The sequence below is a fragment of the Canis aureus genome, chromosome 2, assembly GCF_053574225.1.
Source record: "Canis aureus isolate CA01 chromosome 2, VMU_Caureus_v.1.0, whole genome shotgun sequence".
NCBI lineage: Eukaryota > Metazoa > Chordata > Mammalia > Carnivora > Canidae > Canis > Canis aureus.
In genome coordinates, this window is record NC_135612.1 from 90,059,717 (window position 1) to 90,083,449 (window position 23,733).

Genomic DNA, 23,733 nt, shown 5'->3' on the forward strand with positions numbered 1-23,733 from the left:
AAAAAAACCAAAAAGAGGAAAGTATGCTAACCTAGAAACAGTAACCCTTACATTGTGCTACCCTCTGGCTTGCTCAGATTGTGTCTGCTTCATTGTGATGGAAGCAGCATCCCAGGTGCCCGTACAATTGAAAACAACTCACAAACCTTCTTATTGATTGTGGTCTTTACTTAATCCTTTTTTACAAAGATTTTATTTATCTATTTATCTATTTATTTATTTATTCATTCATTCATTCATTCATGAAAGACACAGAGAGGCAGAGACACAGGCAGAGGGAGAAGCAGGCTCCCTGTGGGGAGCCCGATGCAGGACTCGATCCCAGGATCCCGGGGTCATGACCTGCACCGAAGGCAGACGCTCCACCCCTGAGCCCCCCGGGGGCCCCAACTGTGATTTTTCTTTCAAGGATCTACGTGGAGAGGTCACTGGTTATCACCATTTATTTCAACCCCGGTGGATTAGAGGGGCCTCTGGGATCGGCATCTTGCAAGGACCACCGTCCGCAGGATAAGCGCCATGCACGGGCCCGAAGGACCTGGACCTGGTCCCTCTTTGCCCCCCAGCCTTACTCTCACTACCCTCTTCTTCCCTCACTCATCATCTTCCGGTTCTCAGGTGCATCCAAAGACATTTACGCCCCGTGACTCTGCGTCAAACGCTGCCCAGGTCGTGGTGCCTGCTCTTCACCGGCAGCTCCAACGCCCTGCGTCCAGAGCAGCCTTCCCTGACTTTCCGTCGAAAGCAGCCCTTCTCTCTGCCCGGTCGTTCTCCAACTGAAGAATAGGTTTTGTCTCTTCATATTTCTTATTGTTATCAGGAATAACTTCACTGGACTTATTCACGTATTTAATGGTCACTTCTGGGTCCTCCGCTCCAGAAGAGAAGCATCACGCAGACCGGAGGCCCGCGGCCTTCATGCCGCCAACCACGGCCCACGATAGGGGCCTCCGCGAGTATCTGCTTAACGTGAGGATGGGCCAAATTCTCCATTAAGGAAGGTCACGATTTTTTAAAATATAAGACAATGACTTAAGACAGAACGAACATTTTCAGCCTCTAGAAAAGTAAGAGTTGCCCCTGAGACTCCGTGGAGACAAATGAAGAAAGAATTCCCGGCTTGATTACGAGACAGAGGAACCAATCAAGTCCCACCAAGGAGAAGTCTTAAAACTGCTCCTGAATTACGTGCTTTCCGGTACTAAAGCTGCCTCCCCACGCCGAGGAAAGGCCCACAGGCTGCGTGTGTTCACAGGTGGCCTGAGCCCCATGAAGTCACTTCAAAAGGGAGCAAAAATCACAAGATCCATCTGCGGCATTATGTGGCCTGACGGCTTGTAAGGAAACCGCAGCAAGTGGGCTCGTTCCTAGGACACCCAGGTCCGGGAGCACGAAGGGAGAGCAGGCATGTGCGCGGCCCAGCGAGGGGAGGGCCACGGCCCCCATCCCCCGTCCACAGGACAACTGCAGCACAGGCTCGCCGAGGCCCGAGCAGGAGCAGGACAGACGGCCACCTCGGCACGCCCAAATGTCCCGTCTCAAACGAACACGGCACAGATGCCCGCCCGTCGGGAAGCAGGGTCCAGCTAGAGTCCTGGGGCCCTCGCTCCGTAGAGGCGGGGAAAGCGGGACGCAGAATGCTGGGGTGTGGCCGCAGCAAGGCCCGGGCCCCGGACACCGTCCCTGAGCTGTGCAAGGCCGTACTTTCTGTCCCGACCACCGCGGGCCACTGAGAGGCTGTGGAATGGTCACCTGAGCCCCGACGTCAGGGCCGGGAGGACGGCCAACGAGGTGTCGGCAGCCGCAGCGAGCTCCTGCGGGCCGACCCCGGGACCACCGGTCCTTCCCACCTGGACACCACGTCTCCCTAGCTGGGTGACAACACGAGACCTTCAGGCCGCGTCTTAAGGCAACGAAACGCAAGTCAGCGACTGCCATGAAGCAGGAGAAACGGTCTTTCTCGAGGTTGGCTGCGGTGCCAGAGGGTCCAGGACAGCGGGGGACACCTGTGGGGGGCGACACGGTCCTGTGTCCCCCCAGGGAGGTGGGCGCCGAGGGGTCCGCTGTAAATCCCTCCGCTCTTTGACTCACAGCGTGTGTGTGTCCCGAGGTGCCAGTCGCTGTCACAATAGGAACCTCAGGAATACACACACCGCGAGCGCACTTGAACGCGAGGGTCTTTAAGCACAGAGAGGAAAGCGTGGCATCGAGGGTCAGACGTGGCTTACGTCTACCTCCCACCGGCCCGGGGCCTCTGCACGAGCCCTGCCCCCCACCCCCCGCCTCTGTTTTCCTTTCCGTGTCCGCGGGTATAGACATCCTGCCTTGGATGCGAGGAAGGGGAAGGCCGCGGGCACAACGGGCACCCACGCCGGCCTCCAGACGGGTGGGCCCCCTTCCTTCCTCGGGCGCGCGGCCCCCTCTCTCCAGCGCCCTCGGGAACGAGGAGTCAGGAAGCTCGGACGTGAAGGGAAACAGGGAGAGGCAGAGGATGCTAGAGAGCCGCGTGCCTGCCGCTGGGGGAAGAGAGACCCGGATCCGGGACGGGATGGGTGCTGGTGGGTGAGGAGCCGCCACCGCTGCCGGGAGGCCTCCGGGAGACGCGTGAGGCCAGAGCTTCCCCCCGCGGCCGTGCAGCTCGTGCAGCTCGGGGACCAGCACCCGCGGCCGAGGGCTTGGCCACGCAGCCACGCGCTCTCAGCCCCGCCGGCCGTCCACACTGACTTCGCCCCGCGCCGCGCTCACCTCCGGGGGAGCAGCCCCCCACCCCTGAGAATATACATTTTCCCCTATTACCAGGAATAACGGGGGGCTCAGGGCGAAGCGGGCTGGGGAGGGAGCCCGCAGGGGGGCCCCACCACCAACATCTCTGACGGACCCCGACGCGGGAGGGGGCGCCGATCAGAGGCCGCGGGAAGGACGTGGGCCGCAGGCAGACAGCAGCTCCGCACCCCTCCCGCCTCCTGCCCCTGCTCTTCCCCGACGGCCTTTCCTGGAAAACGACCCCCCCGCCCCAGTTCCCCATACAATACCGGGCCTCCCCTGTTTGCCTGGGCTTTTCCCACGGCTTACGTGGCTTGAATTGCAATTCTCAGTTATTCCCCCCAAACACCTTTTTTTGCTGGTGAAATAACTGACCGCTTTGTGTTTAAGGCTAACGCCTCCGGACACGGTGACGTGGAACCTAAGGGGCCGCTACACGCCCACTGCTGTGCACCTTCTGCGGACGGGGGTCGCCGGGCTTGGCAGGAAGTACAGCGTCACTCGAGCTCAGAGCTGGCCGTCGGGCCAGGATGCTGGCATCTGCAGGCTGCGGGCACCGGGCGCCCCCGGGCAGTGAGCAAGCCCACGGGGTGCATGGGGTGCACGGGCTTGGCCGAAGCTGAGCAGAAGGGAGGCGGACAGGGCATTCCGACACCGCCTTTGGGGGTGACCTTGGAAGTCGGGCCCCGTGGCGGCCTGCAGCGTCCACGGAGCCACGTGAGGCTGGCCCTGCTCTGCACGGCTTACGTCGACATTCCCGAATCGCCTTCCCGCCCCACTGGACGCTGCCCCTGCGGCTGGGCAGCCGGGCTGCCCTCCGCTCCTTCCCCGTCGGCCGGGGTTCAAGGCCCCGCACCTTTGCCTCCTCCGCTCGGCACGCTGCGACATCTGAAGCGACACCACTTACCGCCCGTGCCACTTCACGTACCGCCAGCCAAGGCCTCCCTTCCAGGGGCACAACCGCCCAGCGAAGTGTCCCCAGGTGACCTGTGACCGGTGCCCCTGCCCATCATGCGGAATCGGGGGCGCTGGGAGGATGGTGCTTGGAGCCGGGCTGAGGACGCATTGACCCCGCAGGCCGCATCCCGCCCTCGGGAAGCTCACCGTCCACCGTCCAGGAAAGAGCGGCCACCAAGACACTCGTCCCCATGCAAGCGCCACAGGAGAAAGGCAGCTTTCCAGAGAAGCACCAGAGGTGACATCAAAGCCCAAACCGAGGGGGCGGTGCAGGCAAAGGAAGCCAAGGTGAAACAGCGAGGGGGCCCTGGGAGTGCAAACAGTTGGGGCCCACTGCACGTGGACTCACACTGGAGTTTCTCTATATAACACTTTAAGCTAAAGGGCCTTTCAGCTAAAGCGCCAGTTTCCATTATAAAGTATCCACAGAAAAATTACTCTCTTCTGATTTTTTGAAGATTCTAAGCATTTCCTAGTAACTTAAAATTGGAAGTGGCTTTTCTTTTCTCTCAGACTGATGCCTAAACAGGAATAGTTAGGAAGCACATCTTTAGAAAATGATTTCTGGTGTGTTTTAAATTATATCTAATCCATATAATATATTTTTATTTTTTATTATTTTTTAAAGATTTATTTATTTATTTACTTATTATTTATGATAGACGCAGAGAGAGAGAGAGAGAGAGAGAGAGAGAGGCAGAGACACAGGCAGAGGGAGAAGCAGGCTCCATGCAGGGAGCCCAAGGTGGGACTTGATCCCGGGTCTCCAGGATCATGCCCTGGGCCAAAGGCAGGCACCAAACCGCTGAACCACCCAGGGATCCCCCATATAATATATTTTTAAATGGAAACTTCATTCTTTACAATAGATACACCCTAAACACGTCTATAGACCTGTAATCCACTCCCCTTCCCCCTTGAGACCGTTTCATTTACATACATAAAAGACACCGGAAGCTTGGGCAGTATTTTAAAAATTATGATAAAAAGAGATTTAAAAAATTGTTAAGAACTCAGAAAAAAAAAAAGGGCTACTGGTTAAAAAAAGAAAGTGACAGTAAAGAAACCTCAAATCGATACCAAAAAACCTTCAGAATTACAATAAGTAGAACAAAGCATAAGACTTGGTAACAAAATAAAAAATCATTTTCTATAAAAAGCAAAGCTATCTATTAGAAACATGAAGTTTGCTCAAGTCCATACAGTCTGAAGGTCATAAACGATGCAGAAGTAACTGGAGCTAAAACACAACGTCATGCAATAAATACTCACAATGAACTTCCGTATTTAAAATGCACAGAAAATTCAGAGAAAAAAACACAATTCCTTGGAAAACAAAGGTTTTCATAAGGGAAATCATATCTTATCCAATCAACAGAAGTACTTAACAAGATTATGTGAACAAGGGGGGGATACTCAGGCATAATCTACTTGGACCTGCAAATCTGATATTTGTCAAGTCTCATTTGCTGCTATCTTGAAATCTGAGTGACTGAAGAATTGGGGCAAACGAGGACTGACGTGTGTGAAACTCTTTACCACGCACACCCGGAGGTGGGAAACGAAAGGCAAGGGTCACTCGGCAAACTTCTGAAAGCAGGACGGTGCACCGCCGCACCCTGGCCAACACTTCTATGACTATTTCTATAAGTAAACGAATGTCCAGAAAGGGGATGAGTACATTGACTTTAGACGGGGCGCCCGGGTGGCTCAGTCGGGTAAGTGTTGACTCCTGATTTCGGCTCAGGTCATCATCTCAGGGTTGTGAGATCGAGCTTGTGAAGGGCTCCAGGCTCAGCAGGGAGTCTGCTTGAGATTCTTTCCCTCCCTCTCCCACTGCCCATGCCCCCATTCACCCACAGGCTCGCTCTAAAATAAATAAATTTCAAAAGAATGTTTCTTAGAGACGATTATTGCATTAAAACAAATCCAAATTAGACAACTGAGTTCTACAGACTGCTGTATTTTGGTTAAAACTAAATCTTTTACTTAACTTAGCCAATAACATAAAATGCAATTTGAAATCGGAAACTGCTAGAAAATACTAAATGCTGTTATTTAAATTATTTGGGTATTTTAAATATTGATATCCACCGTATAAATCAATAACAGTAAAATGTACAGACCTTAAAAAAAAGTAACATAAAATGTGTAGTTTTTCAGGTAGGACAAAGCAATATAACAGCTTATAACATAATATAGATTTGATAATAGTTCAACTCTACAAGTTGTATTTGAATAAATGGTCACTGAAAAACGAAAAAATCCCCCACAATATATGAATTCTTATTATATAAGCACTTTAATGTGGTTGATATTTTTAAAGCTACAACAAATTTCATGGGTCTCTTCAATCCTTTTCACTTCGTGACTTATTTTCTCAAATTATTATTATTATTTTTGATAAGAAGGGCACATTTGTGTCTGTTAAGTTTTATTTATTTTTTTTTCAAAATCTTTCCCTACTAGATTTTTATTCTGGAATTCCACAGACATTAAAGATGGGTAATAATCTAATTCCGAACCAATGAGACTTTGTCATTTTCATGAAGTTCAGGTGCTCTGAGACTGACAAGCAGATAAAAAGGTTTTTTTGTTTGTTTTTTTAATTTTTATTTATTTATGATAGTCACACACAGAGAGAGAGAGAGAGGCAGAGACACAGGTAGAGGGAGAAGCAGGCTCCATGCACCGGGAGCCCGACGTGGGATTCGATCTCGGGTCTCCAGGACCGCACCCTTGGCCAAAGGCAGGCACTAAACCGCTGCGCCACCCAGGGATCCAGATAAAAGGGTTTTATGGCTAGTTTGTACTCACTTGATTCAATTTAACATTCCTGTAAAGTGACAGTATTCAATGAAAAGATGGCCAATAAGAACATCAGTCCCCTGCATCTATGAGTAACTTGACAATGAACAAATTGTTTCATTTATGCACTTAATTTACTAATTCTAATGAGGCAGCACAAAATATTACCTTTCCCTAAAAAAGTCGATCTGAAAAAGTTAATCAACAGAGAAACAGATATTGCCAAGAAATCCTTCAACCACACAAGTAGTGTATGAAATCAATTGCCAGCCAAGACTCATCCCTTTTAAGAAATGACATGCAATGGAAAGCTAGATTTGAAACTCAAAACTTTAAAATCAACCCATACCCATACCTTGTTAGTGCTGTGAATAAATATGTATTAGACTCACAACTTTCCTTAAGCATAAAAATAATTTTAAGACGTTACACGACAGCTAAACATCTGTATTTACGTTGTAAGTTATGTCTTCCCTGTTTCATTCTTTCTTTCAGTAAGTGAATATTTACAATTAAGTGTCCCCCATGCCACTAAAAGTTTAACAGGCAAGTCTCCGGTCAAATTAGAGCAGTGACCAATGAAGACCGTCTACGGCAAGGCACAAGTCTACCACTTAACTGTTTGTAATCAGAACAGTACTCTCTTCCCCTCGGCCTGGAAAAACCATTTAAATTCTAAATGTCAAGAGGGTATATACGTTTTAAACACTGTTTCTCAAATTCTGTTTTATTTAAATAATAAATTATAAAATACCTACTTTATAGGTTCTTCATGTTGGTAAACATTCAGGAATGTTCCAAAAAAAAAAAATTACAGATTTAAGTATTGTGATTACAGATTGAGTATTGTGATATGTTCACTAAGGGTATCTATTTATAATCTCTCCATTGCCTCAAATCTCTTTTTTGAAATTTTAAGTATCCCTCCTCCATCTCAATTAGGCTGCTTTCGGGAAAATGGGAAAATGTAACAAATTAAAGACCCTACCCAAACTTCAAGGTCTCCCCCTAGAGCTATATATGGATTTACTTTGAGCGCACACTAAAAATTTGGCTGTACAGCATGTGAACTGTGAGTCACTTCTGGGTAGGAGAGGAGAGACACAAAAGGAACCTGGGGTAAACCAGATATCCGAGCCGTAGCAGAGACGGGTAATAATGTCTTAGCGTCAAGGGTCTTAAGAGAGAGAAAACAAGCAAGGTGACTAAGTGAGATACATTTTATCTAAAGTGTCTCCCTTCCAAATCATTTTAAATAGAATTGCTGGACTTAATAGCTCCAGATGAAAAAAAGAAAATCAGAAAGATACTGAATGTTCTACACACACCCACTTTGCTCCAACCTCCCACCTCCATCCTCATTTCACACTTTTCTCTCGTCTCATAGACGCTGGTTCTCTTTCTGTTTCCTGAAAACTCTGTCTCGTTGTTGTCTCAAACCCCTTAAGAGGTGAAGTCACCTCTGTGTCGGTTTTGTTCAGTCTCATGAAGGACCTGTGCGAAGGGCCTCTCGGGATAGAAATCAAAACCACCATGAGATCCCACCTCACACCAGGGAGAATGGGGAAAATTAACAAGACTGGAAACAACAAATGCAGGAGAGGATGTGGAGCAAGGGGAGCCCTCCTGCACTGTTGGTGGGAATGTGACCTCTGGAAAACTGTGTGGCGGTTCCTCAAAGAGTTAAAAATAGATCTGCCCTGCTGGGGATTTACCCCAAAAATACAGATGCAGTGAAAGGCCGGGACACCTGCACCCCGGTGTTTACAGCAGCAATGTCCACAACAGCCAGACTGTAGAAGGAGCCTCGGTGTCCATCGACAGATGAATAAAGAAGATGGTCTATGTATACAATGGAATGAATATTCCATTCTAATTCCTCAGCCATTAGAAATGACAAATACCCACCATTTGCTTCGATGTGGAGGGACCTGGAGGGTATTATGCTGAGTGAAGTGAGTCAATCAGAGAAGGACAATCATCATATGGTCTCACTCATACGGGGAATATAAGAAATAGTGAAAGGGATTATAAGGGAAAGGAGAGAAAATGAGTAGGAAAAATTATAGGGAAGACAAACCATGAGAGACTCCTGACTCTGGGAAACGAACAAGGGGTGGCGGAAAGGGAGGCGGGCGTGGGGATGGGGTGACTGGGTGACCGGCACTGAGGGGGGCACTTGGCGGGATGAGCACTGGGTGTTATGCTGTATGTGGGCAAATTGAATTTAAATAAAAAATGTAAGAAATAAAAATAAAAGAATAAATGGTTTTAAATCCTGCCCCTTCCAAAAAAAAAAAAAAAAAAAAAAGCGAGGCCCATCCCAACAGGTCCACCTGATAGAGACTCTTCCATCCCCTGCTGCCCAGGGTCCTTCATGACACAGAAGTGTCTTTGTGTATGTAGCAGTTTACATCAGGACATGAGCTGTCTGGGAGCAGGACCCCGACTGACCACTCCACGTCAAGGACACTCGAGTTTAGAATAGTGCCTTGCACATGATAGGAAGGAAGGAAATGAAGAAATAAGTATGACTTTTATGCATATTTTTCACAATAAAACTAAATAAATGCTTTTATATCTATATGGAGGAAGAGAACACAGGTGGGGAAATCTTCACCAAGGGTCTTTCCTTACCAACAAGAACAATACACAGAAATGGGTAGCCAGGACTCATTCTTCATCATTGAAAATGCAAAAATCTCATCAGTATTTAGATTACTCCATGTACTATTTGCTGAATAGAGTTTTCATTGGCTCTCTCTTAACAGCACTCTTCCTTACCATTTTTTTTTTAAGATTTAACTTATTTATTCATGAGATACACAGAGAGAGGCAGAGACACAGGCAGAGGGAGAAGCAGGCTCCATTCCATGCAGGGAGCCCGACGTGGGACTCTATCCCAGGACCCCAGGGTCATGCCCCGGGCGGAAGGCAGATGCTCAACTGCTGAGCCACCCAGCCGTCCCCCTTAGCAAATTTCCTCACTAGGCCTTAGCATCTTCAATTATGCGTTCTCCTATTATTGGACCTTTCAGAAGCTAAAATCTTGAAGCTCAGGTTGTATAAAAAAGTGTGGCAGGGGGCCTAAGTGGCTCAGTTGGTTAAGCATCTGACTTTTGATTCCGGCTCAGGCTGTGATCTCAGGGTCTTGGGATCAAGCCCTGTGTCTAGCTCTGCACTCCGCTCCTCCCCTGTTCACACGCGCTCTAATAAATAAATCTTTAAAAAAAAATTGTTGCATATCAAAAATTCAAGTAGCCCAATGACAATTGGCACAGACCGCAATTACATTTTAAAAGGCACTATCCCTGGCAGCCCAGGTAGCTCAGTGGTTTAGCACTACCTTCGGCCCAGGGCGTGATCCTGGAGACCCAGGATCGAGTCCCACGTCGGGCTCCCTGCAGGGAGCCTGCTTCTCCCTCTGCCTGTGTCTCTGCCTCTCTGTGTCTCTCATGAATAAATAAATAAAATCTTTAATAAATAAATAAATAAATAAATAAATAAATAAATGGTACTACCCTATTAAGTCAGATCATTTGAAACTAACAGCCTATTTTTTTTTGTTTTTTGAGGTTGACATGGCCCAATATTGGCCATTCTCTATAGTTAAAACTAATATCTCATATATAAAATAGTAAGAATGTATCATTGATACATTCATTTATTTTTACTTTATCATGTACTGTTTTCCCCAAAATAGGCAGACAGATGAAGCGTCATGCCCATGTTAAATATCCAAACCACATCAATTCATGCCTGGATTAGTGTCTGACTTCGCACTGACATCTTGATTAACAGGTGGACAAATTAGAAAATAGTTTAATGATGTATTTATTAGAGAGCAAGAGCACAGGGGGCAGGGGCAGAGGGAGAGGGAGAGAGCCTTAGGCAGACTCTCACATGGGGCTCAATCTCAAGACCCAGAGATCACGACCTGAGCCGAAACCAAGAGTCGGACGCTTAACCAATTGCACCAGCCAGGCACGCCTCCCCTGCCCCCTATTTTTTAAAAAAAGATTCATTTATTTATTTGAGAGAAAGAGAGAGCTGATGAAGGAGGGGCAGAGGGAGAGGGAGAGAAAATACTTTAAAATTTCTTAGCAGATTATATTTCACACTCAAAGGCATCCAATTTGTGAGACCTTCTGTGATACAGATATAGTCATACATAAATTTGGGCCAACTCACTAAGAGGACTACTCAAAAGGATTATGGGTTATAAAGTGGGATCGTGGAAAATCAAAAATGAGCAAGAAACGACCTGTGAACTGTGACTATCTCCCAGTTGACAGGGCACAAGCAGCAAACGGTGATGGCATCCCACGCGCATCTCCATCACGGTCATCCTGAATTGTCTGAAACAGTCCTTGTTGATTTCTAAGTGTGAATAATCTAACAAAACGCACATGAAGCCACCACGTAGGTATGCCAAGTAATCTGGCCTGGGTGTGCATGAGTGTCGTCAAGTGGGGGCGGGAAGAGGGCAGGGGGCAGAAGAAATGGTCCACCGGGCACCGAGCCGTCCTTAGGAGCCTCGGCATCAGAGCCGGGTTGGACAGGCCGTGCTGCTGGAGCCTGAGACTCCCATCAGCCTCTCAGAGGGTCCCCGGGTCCCCTCCTCTCATGACCCTAGACGAAAATCTGTTGGTGAGAGTTTTTCTCAGTCTTTTGGGGTAAAGGGAATATTGATGCTTCCAATGCACTAAGTATGAACTAAATGACTCACAGCACATTTTAAATAGCTTCATAAGAACATTTGATCGGTGCTTTTTAAGACATTAATCATCGAATTTAAGGCGTCCCCGTCCCAACATCTTAACAACGTGTTGCTCCCTTGAATGTCAACGGGAAATCAACACCGAGGAGGAGACAGATGGTGAAGAGAGGGACAGAGGAATTCATCGTGAATCAGCTCTCTTCGCTGCAAAGGAAAAGCAAAACCTTGATATTTTTAAACGTTACTACAAAACGCTCCCACCAGCGAGGCCGGGCATGGGGCGCACGTGGCCATCGGGCTTCCGTCGCTTTCAGACGTGCCGTGGCCTGGGAGGCTGCGCCCCGCTTCCCGGACAAGGCGAGGAAGTCCGAGGAATAGTTCAGTCAATGCCGTTCACCTGATTCTCCACGCAATTTAGGAGGCTGAGGGTCATCCCCACCTCCACCTCTGGCCCAAGCGCTGGCAAGGCGGTGACTTCTGCTTCGTTCCCTCCAGGGGCAGGAGAGCGGGGGCGCGTCTCAGTGGGCCTGGGCTCCGCGTGAGGGGCCGCGGGCCGGGGCACACACGCACCGGGACGTTCTCTCCTACGGTTAGATGCCGGCAAGTCCAAGACCGCCTCAGGACGGCGACAGCCTGCGCTGGCTGCGGCTGGCAGAGAGCACGCGTCGCCTGGGACCCCAACACGGGACCGGCCTCCGGGCGTCATCTGGGCCGCACGCTCCCGCGGCCCCATCCCCTTACTGTAGACTGGAGGGGGTTTAGGGCTTCGGGGGGGGGGACGGGAAGGACAGTCCAGTCCACGGTGAGTGCGGAGGGACTGGCTGCAACTACGAAAGCCCCCGCGGCTCGGGGACAGAAGGGAGCCGAGAGCAGCAGCCCGAGACCGAGGCGGGCCGGGCACGGCGGGCAGGAGCCGCTCCGGTCGGTCGGTCGCCCAGGGCCGCGCTGCTGAGCAGAAGGGGCGCGGCCCGGGCTGCGGCGGCAGGTGCCGCGGGGGGCGACGCGAGGGCCACCGAGGCCACTGCCGACAATCGCTGGTACCCGGACCCCCGGGGAGACACCCCTCCCCTGGCTCCTGCAGAGTTCGGCCGCGGTGTGCGGCGCCGGGAGCCAGAGTCCCGGGAGGGACCGTGGCCCGTCCCCACTGTGTCTCCGCGCCAGCGGCCCATCTGCAGCCACTGCCCCCCCGCGAAGCCCTGCGGCCGCCCTCGGCCCTCCGTCGGCCGGCCGCTGGCTGGGGAAGGCGTGACACCACCCGGGGTCCACCGGGGACCCGGCAGCACCCAACCGCGTCAGCACCTGCTCTCAGGACAGGACGGCGGGCGGCGCGTCCTCAGGGTCCAGGAGGGCCGGAGGCGGGCGCTTCGGGGACACACACGACCCGGGGGCCCCATCCCTGCCCTCAGCGCCGAGGTGAACCACGGGAAGGCAGCTCGCACCCGGGAGACCCATCGCGGGCTCCCCCGCGGGAGGACACTGCAATCAAAGGCCACCCCAGGCCTCGTTAAGAAGGTGCCCGGAGTGACGGCCCTCGGGACGGCCCTCGGGACCCCGGGTGCTTCGCTCCACGTGACACCCAGGGCCGCCCCCAGCGCTGGAGCTGCGAGCGGTCCCCGTCCCTTCCATCTGCGCCGGCTCTCGGCGGCCTCCTCCGCCCCGACCGCGGGCCCGGGAACGGCAGGCCCCAGCTGCCCGGCCGCCTGGACGCGCCGCCGTCCGAGCCACCGCACAGGTGCCCGGGCCCACGCACACTCGGCTGCGCGCCCCACGCCGGGGCACTGCCCGCGGGCCTCCCTCCCAAAGCCGCCGGCTCGCGCCCCGCGGCCCCCACAGCTCTCGGGCTCACCCTGGCTCCGGCCCAGCCCCGGTGGCCGTGGCGACCACTGGCCAAGCGCATTTCTGAATCCGGCTTGCTTGGGCTTACGTGGACCCTCATAACACTCACACCGCACGATGAGCAAGACCTGGAAGCACCGAGGATATTTACAGACAAGACACCTTTGTTCTAGGCTCTGCAGAGAATTTTAAAGACCAGCAATGGCATAAACCACCCTTAAAAGATAAAAGATTTTATTTATTTATTCATGAGACACAGAGAGAGAGGCAGAGACACAGGCAGAGGGAGAAGCAGGCTCCCTGCAGGGAGCCCGATGCAGGACTCGATCCCAGGACCCCGGGGTCACGCCCTGGACCGAAGGCAGGCGCTCAACCACCGAGCCTCCCAGGTGCGCTCACCAACCATGTTTTCTACAGAGATTCACTGATGTCATTTCTGCTCACCAAACCCTCGCAGGTGTGTCCTATCATATTCCCTTTATTCCAGACTGGGAAACTAAGGAACAGTGACTCGCCCAAGGTCACACAGCTAGTGAATCCCGAGCAGGGTTTTGACCCAGGCAGTCTGGCATTAGAATCTGTGCCTTAAACCAGTCTGCTATATTGCCTATCCACAGAAAAAGCAAAGGAAAAAAAAATCTCAACCAAAAAACTCAACTCAAAATGGAGAAGGATCATCATAAATCTATGATTTTTTTTAGGTTTAATATATAATTGCTATTGATGTAATTGCTTTGCTCTTGCAGATTTATCTAAGGTTTACCCAACGAGACACAGCTAATAATATGATCAGGATTTACTAAGTGGTCCAAAGCATAGAAATAAGGTGGCCACAGCCTTGGTACTTTATAAATAGTACCAACAAAAACACCAACAGGAACAAGGATATTTCTATTTATTGAGCATTTACCATGACCTAGGAACCATGCTGCACTTTCCCAGAATTATTCCACTTAAGCTTCGGAAACATTCGGTAATGTGAAACTTTCATCCCCCTCCCCACTCTACGGATGAGAAAGCCGAGGCCCCGGGAATTTAGGAGATGTCTAGAGCCAAATAAATAAAGTAAAATATGTGATCTGATCTATCAGCCTATAAGAAGATGGACAGGAGTACGGGTAACTATATGGCCCCCATGTTTTCAGAGGGTCCTATTTTGTCAATGTTGGGCATTTACTTATTTTATGATTTATGATTGTCCTGCTAGGTCTCATGGGGAAGCAGCTAGATAGAAGCCTGTGCTAGAGATGTATGGTCAGTGAGGTCAATGCCCTGTGGTCAGAGGCCGGCACGGAGCCCAGGTTCACCAGGTGCTGGTGTGGGCTCCCGGGTGCCCCCAGGACAACGAGCCAAGCCCTTCCCAATAAGTGTCTCTCCTCATATCATCCTTTCATAACTTCCCAATAATGCTATGCTGGGATTTTTTAAAATACAATTATTAAAAATAAACACTTACCTCCAGATATAAAGGTGGTGTTTTTTTTTTTTTTCTAAACTAAACGAATACCCCCAAATTTCTTTGCTCATCAAGTTCAGATCTATTAGAACAATGTGAGAAGCCAACACTTTCATGAAGGTGTTTAACTGGTGCGTGGAATCCAGGCAAGCAGAAAAATTTTTGAAGTTTGCAGTTAACTTGGGCGAGTTATAGCAACTTTTCAAGTCTCAATACTCCGGCCTTTAAGCCAAACAACTTAACTTGAAAATGTTGGGAATTATTTTAGCGGATTGAAAACGAGGCACCATCATTAGGTTACAGCTTCCAACAATAGTTGACAAACGTGGCTTGGAAATGATTGGGCTGTTGGGATGCATGGATGTATCCACTCACCTGTGCATTCACTGCTCCCTATTCATTACTTCACCTAAGGGCAAGGGGTCTAAAATTATTTTCTTTTTTTTAAAGATTTTATTTATTTATTTGTGAGAGACACAGAGAGAGAGGCAGAGACACAGGCAGAAGCAGGCTCCCTGTGGGTGAGACTCGATCCCAGGACCCCAGGGTCACACCCTGAGCTGAAGGCAGATGCGTAACAGCTGGACCACCCAGGTGTTCCCACTCCTTTAACAGCAACACTGCCAGGTAGGTACCATCTCCTGCCATCCTCCTGATGGCAAAACTCAGTCTCAGCCTAAAGGCAACTGCTTTAGGTTACACATGCAGCAAGGAGAGGAGCTGGGGTTGGTGTCCAGCGCCATGTGGATCCCTGGAATCACGGTCCCATTTCCCTGCCCCTAGAACAACTGAGGCCACACATGCCCTAAAACCCATGGGGATTTTCAGTTTCTCTGAGTGACTTGCCAAAATCCATTTAGTTACACAATTAAATTATTGATTAATAATTAATAACAGAGTAAGTAAAGAACGTAAATAAATAAGTACAAATAGTTAATTGCTAACTGGGAAGATTCTGAAATCCACTGATAGTTATCAGACGCTCATCCTTTCATTTCTGACCCCTATCGTCTCAAACTCATGGAGCAGTTATCAGATCACAGCTTGAAATACCATCATGGAATATCGAAACAATCTCCCAATCATTAAAATGCTGTTCCTAGAGAAAACAAAAATAAAACCAAAAACAAAAAAATTTTAAAAATTAAAGAAAAAAGTGTACCACATTTTAAATAGGAAATGAGCACATAAATCTTTAAGGCATGACACGAGAGAGTTGCTTTTAAGTTACCAGCCAGGTCTGATGGGTTAGTACCCTGGACAATGAAAGCACAGACAGCCACATGTTCACCTCGTGGCTTTCCAAGATTTCTGAATGCACAGACCTAGAAGCCCCCTGAATGCATAGACCTAGAAGCCCCCCTGGATGCGTAGACCTAGAAGCCCTCTGGATGCGTAGACCTAGAAGCCCCCTGGATGCGTAGACCTAGAAGCCCTCTGGATGTGTAGACCTAGAAGCCCCCTGAATGCATAGACCTAGAAGCCCCCTGGATGTGTAGACCTAGAAGCCCTCTGGATGCGTAGACCTAGAAGCCCCCTGGATGCATAGACCTAGAAGCCCTCTGGATGCATAGACCTAGAAGCCCCCCTGGATGCATAGACTTAGAAGCCCTCTGGATGCATAGACCTAGAAGCCCTCTGGATGCGTAGACCTAGAAGCCCCCCTGGATGCATAGACTTAGAAGCCCTCTGGATGCGTAGACCTAGAAGCCCCCTGGATGCGTAAACCTAGAAGCCCCCTGAATGCGTAAACCTAGAAGCCCCCTGAATGCATAGGCCTAGAAGCCCCCCCACTCTGGGTATTTCATGCCCGTACAGGTAGGACAAAGCTGAATCAACTAGAATGGGAAGAAGCTGAGTGGTCTGGACAGAAAGACAGTACCGCTAGCGGTCCTTGTACACCTCCCCGACACGTGGCTATAGTGTATTTGGAAAACATGTAAGAATGTGAGGACTTAACAGAAACCGTTGTGAAGGATTTCAGAGTCTGTAAGAGGAGAGACAAACATCTTTTGAGAAAAACGTGTGTGTGCATTCACATTTTCTAAAAATAATTGAAATTCAAAATAACAATCATTAGGTATGCAATCACCAGATACACAAATGGGGGGGGGGGTCCTTATGAGATTCACTGGCTTCTACAGTTGACTTATTTTGTAGCAATTGTCAGAGTATTTGTTTTCCCAGGCAACCCTGCAAGCGCTCCTATAGGGCACCGTGTACAAACGTTTTGAAGTGGAAAGTGTTTCATAACCGTCCCTTATCTATATGCAAGGACCTTACCAGTCACAATGGTGCCATCTACTGGGAAGCCACTGAACTATGGACGGAGCGAGAACACCACCGCATGCATTCAGTGAAGAGAAAAGGCAATGAGTTCTTTTTATGAAGAAATTCCATTAATTCGTGTTTTTTTATTTAGGGGTTTAACGAGTCCAGCTGACGTCCCGGGAAGCAAAAAGTTCCCAACGCACAGTTGACTCACACTTGTTTCCTCCCTTCTAATTTGACATCATTCGTGAGTGTGTGTGTGTGTGTGTGTGTGTGTGAATTATTTTTCCTAGTATTTACTTGGACCAGAAATGGGAAGTGACTTTAAAAATCAGTTAATTATTAAGATTTCATAATTTTATTTTTTTAAGATTTCGCCATTTCAACAAGTCATCACAAAAGTTCAACAAGTGACAACTTAGAAGGGCTGTTGGTCAAGCTAACGTGCTATTACGTCTCCCAGGAGATTAATTCACTGATATTTATTAAAAAGCCTTTGACCTCTTAGTCTGTGGACACATAATAGCGGGTTTGATTGAGTTCTCAGAATCATCCTCAAGCTTTCACTAGTGTTTCTCAAAGCATCACCGGACATATCAAAAGGAAACTAAATATTCAATACATTCAATACTCAATAGTGGGTCCAGTTATCATCTTCAACTTGCAACAAGGCTTGTGCGAGGAGAGTGAATGTCGTAGGTTGCCTCAGTGGATTTTCAGCAAAACATAACAGAGGAAAACATTTTCTTACATAGATCTCTGCACGATGACAGCGCGTTCCTAGTTAGCCACGGGTGTTTTAGCTCTTTTGCAAATTTACTACAATACAGTTTGATTCTTTGCCTCAGTTTCCGTTATCACTCAGAACTTTCCTGGGTTAAACCAGATAAGAGATGTGTACGTTGTTTTTAAGCTTTATACGTATAGATTTATTCATTCACATACTACTCAATGGACAGTTATCGTCAAACCCCACTACATGCAAAATATCAAGAGGAAAAAAATGAAAAAAAAATGAAATATTAAGAAAAAAATAAGTAAATAAGTAAAAAAAAAAAAAAAGAGAGGAAAAAAATGTCTCTGTCCCTCCCTAATGTACATTCTAGCGTAGGAGACACCACAACAAACACCTAAGGTCATTTCACGTAAGGCTGACCCTGGAGCAACACGGATCCGAACTGCAGGGATCTACTTCTATGTGGGTTTTTAAAAAATACACTTACATGCATTACTGTGAATACATTTTCTCTTCTTGTTTTAACAAATGTTTACACTAAACAATACCTAATGAGTTACGAGTATAACTCAATCACATAACAAAAGTAGGTAATTTTACCCAGCCTCAGAACAAATCTAACAAGAAGAACGAGACTCAAAGAGCAGGTAAATTCGTCATGCACAGTTTTTAAAGACACGATAACATGTGCACTTATGAATTTCTGATTAGCCGAGGAATCTAAAACTGAAATACTACTTTGCAAGGGTTAAATATAAATGCATACACACAGGTATGCGCACATACGTATATTTTGAGTCTGACTCAAAATATCTCTGAAAAGATGATCTTTCCAAGCCCACAACCAAATACCAACGATGGTTTTTCATGAGTTCATTTTGAAGTAGGGCAGCCCTTGGTCCTCTCATGCTCTCCTCTGAGCTTCTGTCCCTACTTCCCCACTTTTCTGCACAACTTACAAGACAGACCTAATTCCTTTCAACAGTCTGGACTCATTCAACCCTATATTTTCATCTCCCTATCTCTGTCTTTTCACAGATGAGCGCCAACTATGTCCCAGATGCTCCGAGGTTTGAGGTAGTATAAAGGCCAAAGTGTCTGGGGCCAGATCCACCTGGGGTCATGTTCATGCTCTACCACAGAAGTCACCCAACATGATTCATTCCACCTGCTGAGCTTAGGTTTCTCAGACCATAAAGTGGGGACAAGCATCCTTGCTTCCCAGTAACAACTGTGAAGATCAAATGCACCAAGATTCTAGACAGGGAGCATGAAATGCTGAGTGTGACCAGGGACTCAGGAGGAGACAGCGTGCACTGAAGTCTTGATGGGCTTCTGCAGGTCCACCCACAGGATCCAGGAATTATGTGCAAACATGTAGGTGCCAGCACATGTGGGAGGTGGGGATGAGAGAGAGTCCATGCATTTTATCAGATTTCCAGTGGGGACATGGACCACATTTAAGAAGCCCCAAGAGCTCCTATGTTAGAAGTGGGTGATGTTTTCTTTCTCCACTATGTACTGTGTAGGACAAAAACCCTCTAAGAAAGCAGTCGTCCTTAGAGATGCCATGAGCTGCAATGATTTATTTCTTCCTGCGTTTTCCTGGGGGCCACCAGCCAGACTGAGTCATGTTCCCAGACTGAACTCGCTCACTATTTACGCAACACGGATAAACTCAATTCCAGAGTCGGAAGCCGGGTTTCGTCATTGAGTGGAGTAAGAATGGCCTTGCCCCCAGAGGAATTTATAACCTCGTAGGACTAGAAGAGAGTAAAAGTCAGGGGAAGATATGGCAAAAAGAGGGGAGATAAGGTGGGTCCCACGGAGGGTCAATGAACTGAGATTTCAGCGTGTAGGACAAAGAGGATCGGGGTCAGCGTGGAGGCAAAGCATTACTTAGGCTGAGGCCTGGGCACCAATGGTAGAGAAGGGAGCTGGGGCCTTACGCTTTCTCCCTTGGAATAAAACCAGATTGTGCAAAGCCCTGAGGGTCCAACAGAAAAAGTAAGACCTAACGGAGGCCGAAGCGAGTTGTCGGGGATGAGCCTGGATCCAGAGAATCATTCTCCTGGTGGGTCAGCTCTATTTTTTAATATATTTCTTTCCGTTACATCCAGGTGGGGCCTTGCGTCTACCCCACTTCCTTCTCCTATCACATGCGGGGCCCTGGGCCGGGGCTGCGTCCGCAGATGCGGTGCCCCCGCTCATCACCGACGCTGAGGAGATGCTTACCGAGCTGAGCCTCTGCCGAAGGGATGAGTACGACAGAGTTAATGACATCAAGCTGGAAACTGGACGTCATTCCAAACTTTATACTTTGCTCCTGGGATCACATGCTCCCGCGCGCAGGTGGGCGAGGAGCGACCGGGCTCAGCACCGTGCTCGAGCCTCCGCGTCTGGGAGCCGAGGCCCGGGCGCGTCCGCCGGGAAGACCAGCCCATCAGCAGCGCTGCCCGGCCCAGGGCTTTGCTTCGTTTTCTTCTTGCTTTTGATCACAGGACGGACTTTGCAAAGCGCGGTAGGTGTCATCTTCGTGTTTTGGCTCCCCGCCACGACGCTAATTTTCTCTCCCCCCACTGGATACACAGGAACCTGAACTTTGCCAAGCGAGTTTTAGTTTTCCCCAGCTACTTCCAAGTGCAGGACTCAGTCAAAATCCGGAGAAGAGGCGACATCTCATGTTAGACGGAATCACTGCCCCCGACTCTACTCAAACAGCAAAGGGGAGCAAGCAGAGATCGCACGCCACGTCGCTCACCACCCCCCCCCCCAAGATCCTTTGCACACACCTGCCAACGGAGCGTCTGTGCGGCTCCGACTCCACAGTCACATTCTCCGATACCGTCTGCCAAGAGGCAGTGTCGAACTGGGACAGTCAAGAGGGTGGAACTCGTGAAAGAGAACATACTATTTGCCTAAAACTGATGGAAATTTCTAGGACATCTTCAGTCCTGTTTTGTTCTTCACACCTTGGAAAAAAAACGTGTTTTGACCCCGGTCACACTGGCTGGTGATTCTGTGTTCCCACATCTAAGTGTGCGTGTCTGTCCATCTTCCACCACGCTGATCCCTTTGTTTTCCCTAGAGACAGGACTCTAACCTAAAACAGAAATTAAAGGGGAAGAGCGGGGCTTGAGGACATTAAATTCTAGTATTTGGAAGCCAGTTTGGCAGTCTATGCTTTTAAAAGGCTTTCTCACCCCGAGCAAGCGACTAGTGTCCGTGTAACACACTGAGTCCCTTTGAAATCTTGGGGACGTAATCCTGTGTGTTTAGAGGCATGTTACCGTACGTAGCCAGAGCTCGTTTACTTTAGGTGCTGAAGAGTAAATCCATCGTATAAATATTCTCCAATTTATTTTTGAGTTCCATTGTTGATGGACAGGTTGTTTCCACTGAAGGTTTTAAAAATACTGCTGTTAGGAACATTCTGGTTCGCATCTTCTGAAATACGAATCTACATATCTCTGTTGCACATATACCTACAAATAGAATTGCTGGGCCATAGGGAGTGAGTAAATTCAGTGCTGGTGGATATTGTACAACGATTTTCCAAATTGGCTGCACCAATTTATGCCCCCAGTGGCAATTTTTGAGAGTTTCAGTAGTTCTGGGCGTTTGCCAATACTTGGTTTTATCATTTTTTGTTCTTTTATGTTTTGTTGTTTACAATAGCCGTATTAATGGGTTAAGTGATGGTATCTTGCTACGGTTCGAATTTAATCATTTCCTGATGAATAATGATGCTGAGCACTTATGTTTTATTATTTATTTTTTTGCTGAGCACTTTTTAATGTGTTTATTGGCCATTTGTCTATTTTTATTTTAAAGTGTCTGCTAGGACCTCTGTCCCTCTCTCTCTTGTTTTATTGGCTTATCTTCTTTTTCTTATTTATTTTAGTTTTAGAAAATATATAATCAGTATATAAATCTTTCAGTTGCTATGTGTATAACAAATATACTTCTCTCACTCCCCTTCATGAAAGGCAATCTCTGATAAAAGTTCTCAGTTTTACTATATATTTGTCAATATTATAATCTAAAGGTTTGTGTTTTATAATCTCATTTTTAAAAAAGATTTTATTTATTTATTCCTGAGAGACACAGAGAGGCAGAGACATAGGTAGAAAGAGAAGCAAGCTCCCTGTGGGGAGCCTGATGCGGGACTCGATCCCAGGACCCCGGGGTCATGTCCTGAGCCCAAGCAGATGCTCAACCGCTAAGCCACCCAGGTGCCCCTATGTGTCTAATTTTTTAAACATGTGCCAAACCAAAGATTTTGAAAATATTCTATGACATTTTTAAGAAATATTTTTGCTTGGGGCACCTGGGGTAGCCCAGTCGATTAAGTGTCTGACTCTTGGTTTCAGTTCAGATCATGATCCTGGGTCATGAGATCAAGGTCCTGAGTCAGGCTCTGCGCTCCGTGCAGAGTCTGCGTAAAACTCTCTCCCTCTGCCTCTGCCCCTCCTCACCATGCTCTTTCTCTCTAAAATAAATACACAAATCTTAAAATATATATATATTGCTTGGCTTCACATTTCAATCTTTGATCTACCAGAAATAAATTTCTGCATATATCTCAAATAAGGAATAAATACAGTCATTTTCAGTGTAACTCCAATTTACTCGGGACTATTCATTAAAAAAGAATAGTATTTCCTTATAGCAGAGGAACGGAGACCACAGAGTCACACACTCACAAGTCAACCTGGAAGGGACACACATCACATGCTTTGTCCAGATCTAGTCTCATGAACCAATCAACTGTAAAAACACAAGACTGACAATGAAATATTTGTGAATATTATTTCTGCTGCCATATTTGCCAAGATAAAAATTTCTGTCATATGAAAATATGCTTTCTGAATCATTTTACTATTTATGCATTGGGGAGATTTAAATAATAACTTTTTTTTTTTTAAGGAAAACCCCAATGGAGACTGATATTTTAGAATTAGCTGGTGGAAATAACTTGCCAAATTGGTTGGCTCATCTCATGGAAGTTTCACTGTGGCCAGCATGCACTGCTTCGCACATCAATACCATCCTCCATCTGTCCTATAACAGTGATCTCAAGTTGTTCCCTTGATAATCATGAATTACTAAAATAGTGGGACATCTGGGTGCCTCAGTTGGTTAAGTGTCCGACTCTTGGTTTTGGCTCAGGTGGTGGTCACAGGGTCACGAGATAGAGCCCTACATCAGGCTCTCTGCTCGACGCAGTCTGCTTGAGATTCTCTCTCTCTCCCCCTCTGCCCCTCTTGCTCATGCACTTGCTCACTTGCACTTTCTAAGATAAATAAATAAATCTTTAAAAAAATGTATAAAGAAGTGAAGGCAGGCCAAACAGACAAGCACAAAGAATATTACGTGCATAACTGCCTGTCGACTACACCCTCCTTGGGAGAAAGGATCATGTCCCACAGCCTTCTGTTGTTGTTGCTGTTATAATTTTGTTTTGTTTTGTGGTGGTTGTTTTAATATTCATTGCATGTGGCACAGAATTTGATAAGAAACTCAGTCCGCAAAGCAGACTTTTCCCAGCCTCTTCACTTCAGACATCAGTGAACTATGTACAAACGGGCTCTTTTTTTTAAAAGGTTGTAAGGTTATGTTTTTGAAATATCTTTGCAAGATCTTCACGGTATTTTATGATTAGTGTATTCTTTGAATTCTATTCGTGGTCATCCACATTCATAGAACATGCAAATTAACTTTTAAATTCTTTAAAAATTATAGTCATGATTTTGGGATAATAATAATCTAGTACCTAAATAAAGATTTTAAGGTCTTCAAAATGTTTCCTACATTTGGCCACAATTTTATGACTATACAGAAATGTTCTGTTTCGTTTCAAGGTGTAGGACAGATGCAGATTTTTAATGATTCTAGGTTTTCTAGACAACACTTCCTCTTGTCCATTCATTAACTCATTCACTTAGGAATTCTTTATTGAGCACATAACTTGCACCAGGCTTTGGGTTAAGCTATCTATAAATATACATAATAACTGCTAAAACCCACTGAACAGTTCTCGTGTGCTAAGCACTCTTCCAAGTACTCCTCTTGTTTTAACTCATCGCCCTCACTAATTTAACCTACGGGATTCAGAGAGTGCAGGGTGTTCACCAGGGCACAAGGCGAGTGAGGGACAGAGCAGAGATGTGAGTCAAGCTTGTT

The 23,733-nt window shown here is 47.5% G+C and overlaps 1 protein-coding gene and 1 long non-coding RNA gene across 6 annotated transcripts in view; one reads left to right on the forward strand and one right to left on the reverse strand.

Moving 5' to 3' along the window:
* Positions 1 to 23,733, reverse strand: part of SLIT2 (slit guidance ligand 2) — a 347,237-nt gene that overhangs the window by 178,720 nt on the left and 144,784 nt on the right. The window lies entirely within an intron of this gene.
* Positions 19,231 to 22,407, forward strand: LOC144303291 (uncharacterized). Its single transcript, XR_013370357.1, has 2 exons — positions 19,231 to 19,362; positions 19,668 to 22,407. It is a non-coding gene; the product is annotated as an uncharacterized LOC144303291 (long non-coding RNA).